Raw genomic sequence first — 14,038 nt, forward strand, 5'->3', positions numbered from 1 at the left:
GAAGCTGCCACTTCTCCAGCACTTTGCCTCCAGAAACATCCCAAACAGTCTCCCAGCTCCATGAGCCACCATCTCCCACAGCACCCTTGCAGCCGGTGTGGTCTGGAAGGTCAGGGAGTGAGGTGGATGGGAACTGAGTGAAGGGGAGAAGTCAGAGAGGTGTAGTCAATGGGACTGAGTCTGGTTGGAGGGTGCCATTCAGCCAGGCCTGGACAGGCTGCAGAGCTGGGGGGGAGAAAGGGAAGGGAATCCAACAAGGGCAGGGGAGAGTCTGGCAGCTGGGGAAGGACAACCACATGGAGCAGGAGAGGTTGGGGACTGAGCTGCTGGAGAGCAGTGCAGGGGAAAGGTGGCCAGAGGGATGCCCCTGAGCCAGCAGTGTGCCCTGGTGGGCAAGAATTGGCCTTCTTGGCATCCTGGGCTGCAGGAGAAGGGCTGTGGGGAGTGGGTCAGAGAGGTTCTCCTGCCCCTCTGCTCTGCCCTGCTGAGGCCACAGCTGGAACCTTGTGTCCAGCTCTGAGCCCCTCAGCTCCAGCAGGACCTGAGGGAAGTGCTTGAGAGAGTCCAGGGCAGAGGCACAGAGCTGCTGCAGGCAGTGGAACCTCTCCTGTGAGCACAGCTGAGGCAGCTGGGGCTGGGAGCTGGGAGCAGAGCAGCCTGAGGGCTGCCCTCAGTGCTGGGGCTAAAGATGTGCAGGGCTGGAGCCAGGCTCTGCTCAGGGCTGGCCAAGCACAGCACAAGGGGCACTGGGGGCAAGCTGGAGCAGAGGAGGTGCCAGGGGCACAGGAGGGAAACTTTGTCCCTGTGAGGCTGCCAGAGCCTGGGGCAGGCTGCCCAGAGAGGTTGTGGAGTCTGCTCTGGAGCCTTTCCAACCCCCCTGGATGTGTTCTGTGAGCCCTGCCCTGGGTGCCCTGCTCTGGCAGGGCTTGGGCTGGGGGAGCTCCAGAGGTCCCTTCCAGCCCCTCCCATTCTGTGACTAACCCCTGCTTAGCCTGGCCCTGGGCACCACTCAGCAGAGGCTGGCCCCAGCCTCTTGCCCCTGGGCAGCACACAACTGCCCCCAGGGCTCCAGAGGTGGCCTCAGCAGGGCAGGGCAGAGGGGCAGCACAACCTCCCTTGCCCTGCTGCTGCCCACACTCTTCTCCATGCCCCCAGCACAGCCTTGGCCTTCTTGGCCCCCAGGCCACCTTGCTGCTGCTGGCCAACTCCTTGTCCCCCAGCACTGCCAGCTGCTTCTGCTTGCAGCTGCTTGCCAGCAGCTTCCCCCTGCCCTGTGCTGCTGCAGGAGGTTGTTCCTGCCCAGGGCCAGGACCCTGCCTTTGTCCTGCTTCACCTTCAGGAGGTTCCTGTGCCCAGCTCTCAGCCTGCCCAGGGCTCCCTGGGTGCCAGCTCCCGGTGTTTATTGGCTGAGGGTCCCCTCTCTCTCTTCATCCAGGTCAGTGATGAAGATGTTCAGCAAGACTGGACCCAGCCCTGCCCCCAGCATCATTTTTGGGGGTGGTTTGGATCCAGCATCATCTCCTGATGACAGAGTGGTGCCCGAGACAGAGGGGGAATACTGCTGGGTGCTACCCATCCCTTGGAGAAGTATCTGATCCAAACAGAGCCCTAAATTATCTTTAGGGATCCCATTTTATCATCCTTAAGCTCCTGAGGGGATCCAACATCTTTCCCAGGAGTGGCTGGGAGGGGACATCTTCCCTCCCCCCACCATGCTGCTCAGCTGCCAAACTCATCCTTCTGTGTCCTAAAATCCATGGTTTAACGATTCCTTCATTCCCAGAAGGAACCATCTACCTGCTCTGGGATAAGGGCTGAGTGCTGAAGGAGGTCTCATTCCAGGGGAGGTTTTCCAACTGTCCATGCCCCAGTGGGGATCTGGGTGGGGCAGGAGGGGGTTGGGCAGGAGATTCCTGTTCTGGAGATCTCTTCCCGGTGGTACTGCAGCATCGTGAGCTGTGGTCACCAGAGGGTGGCCCAGGGTGGGGAGATGAGGGCTGAGCATTCCAGCAGGAGCACTGCTGAGCATTCCCAGTCCTGTGGGATGAGATCTGAGCAAAACAAGGCCACCCCAGAGTGAGCTCTCACAGCAGGAAGATGCTTTTCTGGGGGAGAACCCCCAAGAGTGCAGGAGATTTCACACTTACCTGGATGCTTTTCCTGGAGGATGAATCCTGAAGATTCCAAAACTAGCAGAGGAATTGCTTTGGAGATTGGCAACAGACATTTAGGAAGAGGAATGAGATGCTGGAGGAGCAAACGTGGGCTGCTGAGGGGATAGACATGGGGTGCTTGAGGAGTCAACAGGGAATGCTTGAGGAATCAGTGTGGGATGCTCAAGGAGTGAACATGGGATGCCTGCAGATCAGTGTCCTGACCTCTCCAAAGAACACTTTGGAAGCTTCCAAGGAATCCTGAGGTCCTGGTTGTTCCAGTGACATGATGCCTTTTCTTCTGGGAAGGTAGGATTCATCCCACCCAGCTGCTGCCACCCCTCTGCTATTTAATCAGTGGAGCTCAGGATCCACCAATTTTTGGTTGCCCTTTGATGGCAAACCCAAAGGTCTCCATGGTTTAGAGGCTGCTCCCATGGAGGAGGTGCAGAGATTTGCCCCTCTGCTCCACTCTGCTGAGACCACAGCTGCAGCTCTGGAGCCTCTGTGCCAGGAAGGCTCTGGAGGGGCTGGAAGGTGTCCAGAGCAGGGCCAGGAGGAGGAGCAGAGGGCTGGAGCTGCTCTGCTCTGCAGACAGCCTGAGAGAGTTGGGGCTGTGCAGGTTGGAGAGGAGAAGGCTCCCAGGAGACCTTCTGGTGGCCTTCCAGGAGCTGCAGGGGGCTCCAGGAAAGTTGGGGAGGGACTTTGAAGGGTGTCAGGGAGAGATAGGACTGCAGGGGATGGAAGTGGGGAGATTGAGATTGGCTGTGAGGAAGAAGCTGTTGCCCAGGAGGGTGGTGAGAGCCTGGCACAGGCTGCCCAGGGAGGTGGTGGCAGCCTCCTGCCTGGAGGTGTTTGCAGCCAGGCTGGAGGTGGCTGTGAGCAACCTGCTGTGGGGTGAGGTGTCCCTGCCCATGGCAGGGGGCTGGGACTGGCTGAGCCTTGAGGTCCCTTCCAGCCCTGACAGCTCTGTGATTCTGTGATATTTCCTTTATGGATTTCTTTGGGATGAGATGGAAGGAGGGACTGAGGAATGGGGATTGGTGGAAGATTTCAGGGGGAAAATGAGGTGCTTTGGGGCTCTTGGCCTTCAATTTAAGCTCATTTATCCACCTTTCCCATCAGATCCATGACCATCCCTAACCCATCCCCCTGGCTCATACATCCCCCTCTTTGGAGCCAATTCTATCCCACCCTGAAAGAATTCCAGGGATATTTGAAGTGATTCCCTCTCTCCTATTCCTTAGGGAATGTTCAGAGATTCAACATTTCTTAACCCAGCCTGGTTTTGATGGGAATTTGTATTGGGGAAGGGGATGGAAAACTGGGAGAATTCAAAGTGTGGCTGGGGCTGGTCTGGAAAACTCCATCCTTGTGTCTCCTGCAATAAAACCTGGCTGCAGTGCTCCCGGTGGGGCTGACTGCAGCAAGCTCTCATCTCCAGGTCCCTGGGGGAAGGGAGGGACGGTGCATCGGAGCGTTTTGACTCCGGGGATGGTGCCATGGGAAGAGCCCTGGGTGGGAAATGCCCCAGGCAGGGATTTGTTTTAGTGCCCCAAATGTAAAGGTGATGCTGGGGAGGGGGTGGGTGGGTAGGTATTTGTGACCCCCCCCGGGGTGTTGGTGACACTGGTGGGGGGGGTGACACCCCTGGGGCAGTTTGTGGATGTGGGGAGGTGGTGTCCAAGGCCACAGAGGTTGGCTCAGGATGTGGCTGGGGGGGCAAATGTAGCTGGGGACAAATGTGGGGGAGGGGGAGAAAAGTTGCTTGGGGAGCAAATGTCAAGGGGCAAATGTGGCTGGGAGCAGACGCTGCTCGGGGTGGGGCAAGTGTGTTTGGGGGTGCAAATGTGTTTGGGGGCCTTAAACATGTTTTGGAGGGAAATATTTATGGGGAGGCTGCTGCTGCTGGGGGGGGGATTGTCTTTGAAGGGGCAAATGTGTTTAGGGGGCAGATGCCACTCCACGGGGGCAGGTGTGCTTGGAGGGGTAAATGTGTTTTGGAGCGAGGCAGATGCTGCTGGGGGTAAACTGTGTTTGAAGAGGCAAATGGCTTTGGGGGGCAAGTGCGCCCGGGGGTGCACGTGTATATGAGGGGGCAGATATGTTTGGGAGGAAACGTGTTTGGAGGGGTGAATTGGTCAACTGTGTTGGGTGGCAGATGCTGCTGGTGGGGCAAATGTGTTGGAGGGTAGCAAATGCAGCCTGCGGGTGGGAGAGTCTGTCTGGTACCATGGGGAGGACTCAGATGCTGGGGGAGAGGGGCGCGGAGGCTGCCTGGGGGGATCCCTTTCGGGGTGTCGGCCGTGCGGCAGGGCGCCGCGGGGCGGTGTTCGCGAGGAGCGCCGGCCAGCAGGGGGCGCCGGGCGCCGGCCGGGGAGCGGTGCGGCGCGGGGGGCGTGTCCTGTCAGGAGCCGGGGCGGGGCATCGGGCGGGGCCTATCGACGGCGAGGGGGCGGGGCGCGGGCCAGGCGCGGGGCGGGGCCTGGCGCGGGGCGTGGCGGCGGCGGCGGCGGCGGCGGGGCCGGGCGGGCGGCGAGCGGCGGCCGCGCTTGTCAGGCCGGTGCCGGTGTGATGAAGATTGGCGGGCAGGTAGGGCTGTCACTCACCGGCGGGGCCGCCGCGCAGGGGGCGGGCGGAGCCGCGCCGAGCGCCGCGGACAAAGCGGCCCGACCGGCGGGGCACGTGTGGCGGCGGCGGCGGCGGCAGCGGGGCCAACCCCCACCCCCCCCTCTGCTTTCCCTCTTTCCCCCCTTCCCCCCAACCGCCTTCCATCCCCTCCGGTGCGGGAAGTAACTTGCCGTTCCCCGCCGCCCCTTCGCCCGATGCGGGCCGCGGTTGCAGCGTGTGTCCGTGCCTCCGGTGTCCAGTTCCCCCCCACTCCGCCTCACCCCCCCTCAACCACGGCTGACCTCCAGCCGCCTGCGGTTTGGCCCCACCGTTGCGGTTGTCTGCGGTGCCTCCCCCTCCGGGTGGGTGCGATGGATTCCGGGGAGGCAGAAACCCCCGGCCGGTTGTAACGGTGTTGGCGGAGGTGAGGGTGTTGCAGTGATCCGAGGGGGTTGTACAATACCAGCCCCCAGCCCCGGCCGCACTGCTCGGTTGCAGTGCCCCACCGCGGGGGTTGCACCCCACCCCCAACCCCGTCCGGTTCCAGTGCCCTCGGACTGGTCGCAGGCACACATCCCCTCGCCCCGAACTCTTGCAGTGCTTCCCGGGGGGTTGCAGGGGTCCTAGGGAGGTTGCACCCTCCCGTCCGGTTGCAGTACCCTCGGACTTGCTGCAGACCCCCCGATCACTTGCGATGTCCCTCGAGGAGAGGTTTGCAGCCTCCCCGTCCAGTTGCAATACCATCCTCAGAGCCCTAAGTGGTTGCAGATCCCTTCCACCAGTTGCAATGCCCCCGGGGGGGTTGCAACTCTCCCAGCCAGTTGCAAGACCCTCTGCAGACCCCCGACCGGTTGCAGTGCCCGTGAGGGGGTTGTAGCACCCCCCCAGCCAGTTACAATTCCCTCCCCACATGCGACCAATTGCAGTGGTCTCCGGGGGGGCTCACAAGCCCTCTCAGTGTTGCAACCCCCCCCAGAGGTTGCAACCGCCCAGCGGTTTGCAAGACCCTCTGCGACCCCTAACCAGTTGCAGACACCTCCCCCCTCCTACCAGCTGTAACCTCCCCAGCTGCTTGCAGACCCTCAGCCAGTTGCAGACCCCCCCCGCGGGAGGGTTGGAGAGGGGGCAGCTTGATCCGCAGCCTCCCAGCTTTGCCAGGGTGCTGCCCCCCTCGCCCCCAGGGTACCCACTGAGGGGGTGGAGGTGGCACTGTGCCCACACAGGCTTGACGCCGGCGCTGAAACCTGGCCCTTGCCCCCTTGCCGCCGCTTCCCTGGGGGATGAGCTTCCCCCGCACGCCGTTGTCCCGGGGCACGCCGTTATCCCGGGGCACGCCGTTATCCCGGGGCACGCCGTTGTCCCGGGGCACGCCGTTGTCCCGGGGCTGGCTCCACAGGACCCTCCCAATCCTGAACCCTAAAGTAATCCAGATTTCCAGCTTTGCCACCATCCAGGGTGGGCTTTTCCTGAACGATTCTGATCGTTTCCATGCATTTGGGTTTTTAACACATTCCCATCCTCAGAGGGCGACTCCGCTGGCATCAGAAGTTTCGCAAGGGCTCCGTGTGCCGTCGCCCCCCGCCCCCCCGCACTCCTCGCCGGGTGTCGAAGCTCCACTCGGGCTCTGGCTCTGGCTCTTTGTTTGGGCTCTTCCCGGTTTTTCTTGTTGCTCGTAACGGGAAACCCAAACCCCACCGGGATATTTCCAACCTCCCAGCTGGGGAGATTAGATGGAGGGAGAGGAGGGGGGGAAGCAGGGATTATTTTTGGCCGGGATGCGGGGGCAGCTGTCTGCCGGGGCCGCGGCGCGGAGAAGGAGAGGGAAAAGGCTTTGAGTTGGCTTTTTTCCACTGATTTTACCTTGAAATCCTCAAAGGCTTTGGGAACGAAGTGGGAAAATCCTGGGCTGGAGGCGGGTTGGGCCGGGCTGGAGGTGTCGCGCCTCTGGAAGTGCTGACTTGGCGTCTTCGGCAGCATCCCGGCGGAGCGAAGGGGGATGTGACCCCCAAATCCTTTGGGATGTGGTGCTCCAGGGGGGCTTTGCCTGCACGGCGAGAGGGACTTGGCTGAATCAAAGGGATTTGGGGTGCTCTGCCTGACACCTTTTGCAGTGCCAGAAGAATGAGGGGATTTGGATTCTCCTGTATCCCACTCTTCTCCCTGGTTTATTTCACCCCCTGCGCTGAGATTCCTTCATTAGGGGCAGAAGTTAATTGCTGGAGGCTAATTAGAGGCAGGGTTAATGGAGGAGTGTGGGGAGGGCAGGGACCTGCTGCGCTTCCCCCAACCCCCAAAATGGGGGCTCCTGGGGGCAGGTGTCAGACCCCAGCTCCTGAAAACCAGTGCTGGGGGCAGGGGGCTGAACGCCCATGGTGGAGAGGGAAGGGGGAAGGAAATTGCCTTTTCCTTTAGGAAAGAATCTGTGTTTCAGGGAATCTCCTTTTTTTCCTACGGAAATTGCCTTGTTTGAGAAGGAAATTCCTGGGTTTAAAGCAAATCTTTCTTGGCTTTGGGGAAATTTCCCCTTTTGTTCCTGTGTAGTCTCCCCCTTTGGAAATTACCTTTAGCGTAAGGGAAGAACTTTGTCCTTCAGGAAATCTCCTTCCTTTTAAAGGAAATCACTTCAGAAGGAAATTTCCCCTTTGATTGAAGGGAAAATCTCTCCTTTTTAAGGAAGTCAGCTGGGGTTTAAGGAAGTCCCTTTTCTGTGAGGAAATCTCCCTTTGGCTCAAGGAAATCTCCGTTTCTGAGGGGAAATCTCCGTTTCTGAGGGCGCTCTCCTCCGGTTTTGAGGGAGACCCCCTGGGCTTCAGGGCAATCTCCTTCCCCTGAGGACCTCTGCCCTTCGTTACAAGGAAATCTCTCTTTTGCCCCTGGAAGTTTCTTTTTCCTTTTCCTTAAGAGGCCTGCCTCTTTTGATGGCACTTCTGCTTTTAAAGGTGAATTCAACCACGTTATTTTTGGAGGCACACTCTCTGGTTTGGGGAGGAACTGCCTCACTTGGAGTCAATCTCTGACTCTTTAAAGGAAACATCATTTTTTCCCCCTAAGCAAGCACCAGAAGCTGTGTTAGATGGGGAGGGTTTTACTGCCCCGGAGCCCCAGGGAGTAAGCTGTGTTCCCAGCTCAGGGCTGAGCTGGATCCCTGCACCAGGGCTCCTGTTGGGCTTTTCCAGCGAACTCTGGAATTCCCTCTTGGCATTTTCCATGCTGATCACCAGCAGCCGTGAGCCTGAGTGATAGCAGCAGAGGTTTGTTGATGTTACTGATTTTATTGCAAGCTTTTATTGATTTCATTGCATGCTTTCCTCCCAGGAAATGTAAGCAGCACTGTGGTCCTGCTGGGGAAAAGGTCCTGCACCTGTCCACCCTCGTCCCGTGGGGCGCAGGGGCTGCGCAGCCAGGTGCCAGCCGCGTTGGCTCCCGCCGTGCTGTGGGGTTTGGGATGCTCGGGGAGATATTGGAGCAGGGAAGCCACATTTCTAAAGCCCAGAGGAGACTTTTGCCAGCATTTGGGGTAAGTTAGGGGAGGTTTGATATTCCTGAGCTTGGGAAAGGCAAGCAGCAGTTTCCAGTCTTGGGTACCCATGCCGCATTCCAGCAGCCTGTTCCCAATTATCCTTCGTCGTTATTTAGGATGTGGAAAAGGACATCTTTGGGTGCTCACAGGGTGATTCACTTAGTCCAGGCAATTCCCAGGTGAATTTAACATCCCACCTGCTGTCCAGTAAAGTGATTCCCAAATAACTGTGGCCAGCACCACAGAGGGAGTTACCAAACACCCTCAAAGGAAGGGTTCCCAGCAGCGCTCTGGTGCCGGCTCAGAGTCACCATCCACAGCGATGGGAACTGAGCCTTAGACTTAGACCCAGGTAATCTCTATGGGAAAACCTGCACCGGGTTGGATTGGAGCTGTGGTCCCCTCGGGATGAGGCTTTCCTGGTGGGACTCTCTTTGTGGCCAGCGAGATGCAGACCACAAGGGAGCGATGCTGGAGCAGCTGGGGAAGAAGGCAGGGATGAGGAGGAGCCGTGGCTGAAACCTCAGCTCCAGCTGCAAAGGGTTTTCCAGGACCATCGAAGTTGTCTTTGTTATTTATTGTGATTAGAATTTGCTATATTTGTTCACATAAAATGTTACTTGATTCTTGATTTTTATTTGATTTTTCATTTATGTTTTCAGTTATTGTTCATTTTTCAATTTGATTTTTAATGGAGTTGAAAAATGTCCTTAGCTCCTCATTTTATCTCTTTGGGTTTAGTACTTGAATTCCTTTGGTGTCTTCTTTCAGGGTTTTTTCATTTTTGTGAAACCATGGCATCCCCTCTCCTCTCCCTCTCCTCTCCCTCTCCTCTCCCTCTCCTCTCCCTCTCCTCTCCCTCTCCTCTCCCTCTCCTCTCCCTCTCCTCTCCCTCTCCCTCTCCTCTCCCTCTCCTCTTCCTCTCCTCTCCCTCTCCTCGTCCTCTCCTCTCCTCATCCTCTCCTTGTCCTCTCTCTTCCTCTCCTCTCCCTCATTCATCTCCTCCTTTTCCACATCCCTTTCCCTGTGACCTGCCCCATCCCCACCATCCCATCCCTGATCCAGGCAGGACCCTCCCAGTATCCAGGTAGCTGCACCTTGAAGCTTCCCACCGAGGTCTCTTCCAACCTTATACTGTGATACTGTGAGGCGCTGCTGCCCCAAGCCCCAGCTGACCTCGGTGCAGCTGGAGGTGAGGTTTGGAGGCTTGCCGTGGGGTGCTGCTGGGGGGGTGAGGACAAAGCCTCCCCCAGTGACGTTCCCCAGGGAGGTTTTCCCTTCCCTGAGGCTCTGCAAAAAGGATGGAAAAGTTTTCAGCAAGCCCGCAGTGTGTAGCCCAATTCTGCCTTCCCCAGCTGCAGCCCCCTGGTGACGAGGGAGAGCCGCTGCCCGTTGGGAGCCTTCCGAGAGGTTCCTGCTTTGTTCGCCCTGGGTTGGTGTTTCCCCGAGGCTGCGCCGGCAGCCAGGCTCCGGGCAGGGAGCATCCCGGCAGGAGCCGGGCGGGAGCAGTGCTGCATGCAGCGGTGCCTGAGGCTGCAGCCCCTGCCCCAGTTTATGGTGGAGCTTCATCCCCACCCCAGCACCTGGCCTTCAGCTTCCTTCCCCCCACACTTTATGCCCTTCCCCTCTTTTTTCCTACTTTCTATATATTTTTCCTGTTTTCTTGTTTAAACTCACTTCCTTTTTTCCTTTTCCTCTTTTGCTCTTTTCCCCTTTCCCTTTTCCCTATTCCTCTTTTCCTCTCTTTTCCCTTTTTTCCTTTCCCCTTTTTTTTGGTTTCCTTTCCCCCCCATTTTTTCCCTTCTTCCTTCCCCTTCCCCCGTCCCCTTTCCATTTCCCTTCCCCATTCTCTTCCCCTTTCCTTTTCCCTTTCTCATTTCATTTTCCCCTTCTTCCCTCTTCCCCCTTTTCCCTTTTCCCTTATTTTCTTTCTTTTGCTTTTTTCTTTCCCCCCCTTTCTCCCCTTTTCCCTCTTCCCTTCTTTCTTTTCTTCGTTTTCCCTCCATTCCATTTCCCCCTTTCCCCTTTCCCCCCATTTCTGTTGGTTGGCTTGGTTTGTTGCACTGGGGGGGTGGGTTTGGGGCTGTGGGTTTTGGTGGTTTGGGTTGGCTGGGTTTGGGGTTTGTTTTGCCATGGTTCTGTTTTATTTCCCTTTCCCCCCGCTTTCCCAGCAGCCCTGGGGTCACTCCCTGCTGCTCTCTCGCCACCACCAGCCCCAGGACCTCCCCAGTCACAGCACCGAGCCAGCAGCCAGCCCAGAGCTCCGCAGAGCTGTGCCCCGCGGCGCTCCCCTGCCTGTGCTTCCATCCGCCAGGACCCAGCCCTGCCTGCGCCTGCCGCGCCGGGGCCGGGGCCGGGGTCGGAGCCGGCCCCGGGGCCGGCCCTGACGTTCACAGCTCCGTGGCTCGGCGTCCATCCAAGATGGAATTCCCAAAGGGCAATTCCAGGCTCCCTCCTTCCTGGGGAGATCCTCAGGGCTCTGGCTCTGGAGCTGCTGCTGGCGCTGCTGATGCTCCTCAGAAATGCTTAGAGGGGAACAGGTTGGTCCCAGCTGCTCTGCTCTGCATTGCCTGCAGGGCTTGGTGCCTGTCCCAGCACTTCCACCTGCTTCACTTCCTGCTTCTTTCCTTCACTTCCTCACCCCCCCCAACCCTGATGTCCTCATTCCCCACTTTTCCTGCCCCCCCTCCCCCCCCCCCCCCCAATTTCCTATCCCTCCCATCCTGATTTCCCCTTACATTTCCTGGCCTTTCTCCCCTCTTTCCAGATTTTCTCCCTGGTTAATGTTCCTCCTCCCAATTTCCTGATTTTTCTACCCATTTCCTGTTTTTCTCCCCTGTCTTCTGCTATTTCCCACTATTTCCTGTTTTTCTCTCCATTCCTTGCCTTCCCCCTCCCCATTTCCTGATTTTTTTCCCCCAGTGTCTTAGTTTTTCCCCCTATTTTTTTCTCATTTCCTGATTTCTTCTCCACTGTGGCCAATTTTTGTCCCATTTCCTATTTTTCCCTCTTAATTCCTGGGTTTTTCCTTCCTGTTTTGTGATTTCTCCCCATTTCCTGGTTCCTCCCCATTTCCTGAACTTCCCCCCAATATCTTTACTTGTCCCTCGATGTTTTTCCCTTCCTGCTTTCCCTTGTTCCCTGTTCCCTGATTTTTGTCCCATTTCCTATTTTCCCTCTTAATTCTTGGGGTTTTTCTTCCCATTTCCTGATTTTCTTCCCATTTCCTGTTGTTCTTTTCCCTATTTTTTTTACTCCTGTCTTTTATTTTTCCCTCTATTCTCATTTCCTGTTTTTTTTTTCCCATTTCCTGATTTTTTGCCCCACTTTTAACTCTTAATTCCTGTTTTCCCCCCTCATATTTCCTAATTATTTTCAAAAAATATCTTTATTTTTCCCCTCTATTTATTATTTTTTCCATTTCCTGTTATTTTTCCCCTGGTGCCTGATTGTTGCCCTGCTTCCTATGTTTTCCCTATTCAGTCCTGGGTTTTTTCCCTCCTGTTCTTTCCTCTGTTTCCTGAGTTCCTCTCTGCTTCCTGATGCACTCTCAGGGATTCTCATCCCCTTTGAACCATGCTTGGCTGAGGTTAGCAATGCTACTCCAGTTGGTAGGGATGCTGCTGGGATCTGAGGGATGCTGCTGCAGGTTGCAGGGACGCTGCTGCAGGTCGCAGGGACGCTGCTGCAGGTTGCAGGGACGCTGCTGCAGGTTGCAGGGACGCTGCTGCAGGTTGCAGGGACGCTGCTGCAGGTTGCAGGGACGCTGGTCCCTATTCAGGGATACTGGTTCAGCTGGGGGCTGGTGCTGCAGTCTCAGGGGTGCTGGGGCAGTGTGGCACTTAAAGTTTTAGAGATGCTGGAATGATTTTAAGGATGCTGGTGTAATTTGGGGGGTAATGGTGCGCCTTCAGGGGTGCTGGTTGCATGTTGAGGGCTGCCTGTGCACTTGGGGTGATGCTGCTGTGGATTTAGGGATCACAGAATCACAGAATGGGAGGGGCTGGAAGGGACCTCTGGAGCTCCCCCAGCCCAAGCCCTGCCAGAGCAGGGCACCCAGGGCAGGGCTCACAGAACACATCCAGGGGGGTTGGAAAGGCTCCAGAGCAGACTCCACAACCTCTCTGGGCAGCCTGCCCCAGGCTCTGGCAGCCTCACAGGGACAAAGTTTCCCTCCTGTGCCCCTGGCACCTCCTCTGCTCCAGCTTGCCCCCAGTGCCCCTTGTGCTGTGCTTGGCCAGCCCTGAGCAGAGCCTGGCTCCAGCCCTGCACATCTTTAGCCCCAGCCCTGAGGGCAGCCCTCAGGCTGCTCTGCTCCCAGCTCCCAGCCCCAGCTGCCTCAGCTGTGCTCACAGGAGAGGTTCCACTGCCTGCAGCAGCTCTGTGCCTCTGCCCTGGACTCTCTCAAGCACTTCCCTCAGGTCCTGCTGGAGCTGAGGGGCCCAGGGCTGGACACAAGGTTCCAGCTGTGGCCTCAGCAGGGCAGAGCAGAGGGGCAGGAGAACCTCTCTGACCCACTCCCCACAGCCCTTCTCCTGCAGCCCAGGATGCCAAGAAGGCCAATTCTTGCCCACCAGGGCACACTGCTGGCTCAGGGGCATCCCTCTGGCCACCTTTCCCCTGCACTGCTCTCCAGCAGCTCAGTCCCCAACCTCTCCTGCTCCATGTGGTTGTCCTTCCCCAGCTGCCAGACTCTCCCCTGCCCTTGTTGGATTCCCTTCCCTTTCTCCCCCCCAGCTCTGCAGCCTGTGCAGGCCTGGCTGAATGGCAGCACAGCCTGAGGGCTGTCCCCACTGCTCCCAGTTTGGTGTCACCAGCAACCTGCCTGGCAGTGCCCTCTGTGCCCTCATCCTGCTGATGCAGTATTGGGGGTACTCATCCAGGTTCAGTGGTGCTGGTTCAGGCTTCATGGTGCTGGTCCTGGCCCAATGGGCGCCTCGTGCTGGGGGTGCTGGTGCAGTTTGGGGGTGCTGGTGCAGTTTGGGGGTGCTGGTGCGGTTTGGGGGTGCTGGTGTGGTTTGGGGATGCTCTCCAATGTTTACAGCTGCTGGAGCATTTTTGCTGGGGCTTGTCCAGGTGCAGTGATGCTGCTGGAGCTCCAGGGGTGCAGGTGCAGGTTTGGGCCTGCCCATCCCCTTGGAATGAGCTTATCTGCTTTGAGGGACGCTGTGCACCTGCTGGGGGTGCTGGGGCAGTTTCAGCACTGCTGGTGCAGTTTTGGTGATTCTGCTCCAATTTTGGTGCTCCCCCTGCAGTTTTAATGACTTTTGTCCCTTTTGTCCTCCAGCTTTTGGCTGTGACTCCCCCATCCCCATTCCCACCCCTGGCCACATTCCCCACTCCCATTCCCCCCCCCCCCCCAGTGCAAACTTGACTCACACCTCCCCCTGCATTCCTTCCATCCCAGTGTTGATGTTTCTTGATCACTCTTGGATCATTCCAACCTTTTCTCCTCATCCCAGGGGCTGCCTCCTGCCATCCAGGAGCTTTTCTTGCCATTTCATGGAACTTTTCCCACCTTACTCCACACAGGATCAATCCTTCTGACCCAAGCATCCCCCAGCCAGCACTGGAGGATCCATGAGGAACATTCATGCCAAAACCAGGGAGAGTGGCCAAGGTTACTTCAGTGCAGTGGACATCAGGCAGGGACTTCTCTTCCCTGTAGCCATGGCTGTTGGGATTTGACTCAGCTGGGGGGAAGCCAGAGACATTCCCAGGCACTGTGATCCCTGTGGGAATCCTCAGGAGCTTG

At 57.7% G+C, this 14,038-nt stretch overlaps 1 protein-coding gene across 1 annotated transcript in view; it reads left to right on the plus strand.

The window, feature by feature from the left end:
- Nucleotides 1–4,647: 4,647 nt before the first annotated feature.
- The window catches only part of PKNOX2 (PBX/knotted 1 homeobox 2), a 139,687-nt gene continuing 130,296 nt past the window's right edge, over nt 4,648–14,038 (plus strand). Inside the window, 1 exon segment of the mRNA XM_054175989.1 lies at nt 4,648–4,745. The gene's annotated coding sequence lies outside the window, so the exon portion shown is untranslated.

The sequence above is a fragment of the Dryobates pubescens genome, chromosome 34 (assembly GCF_014839835.1).
Source record: "Dryobates pubescens isolate bDryPub1 chromosome 34, bDryPub1.pri, whole genome shotgun sequence".
Classification (NCBI taxonomy): domain Eukaryota; kingdom Metazoa; phylum Chordata; class Aves; order Piciformes; family Picidae; genus Dryobates; species Dryobates pubescens.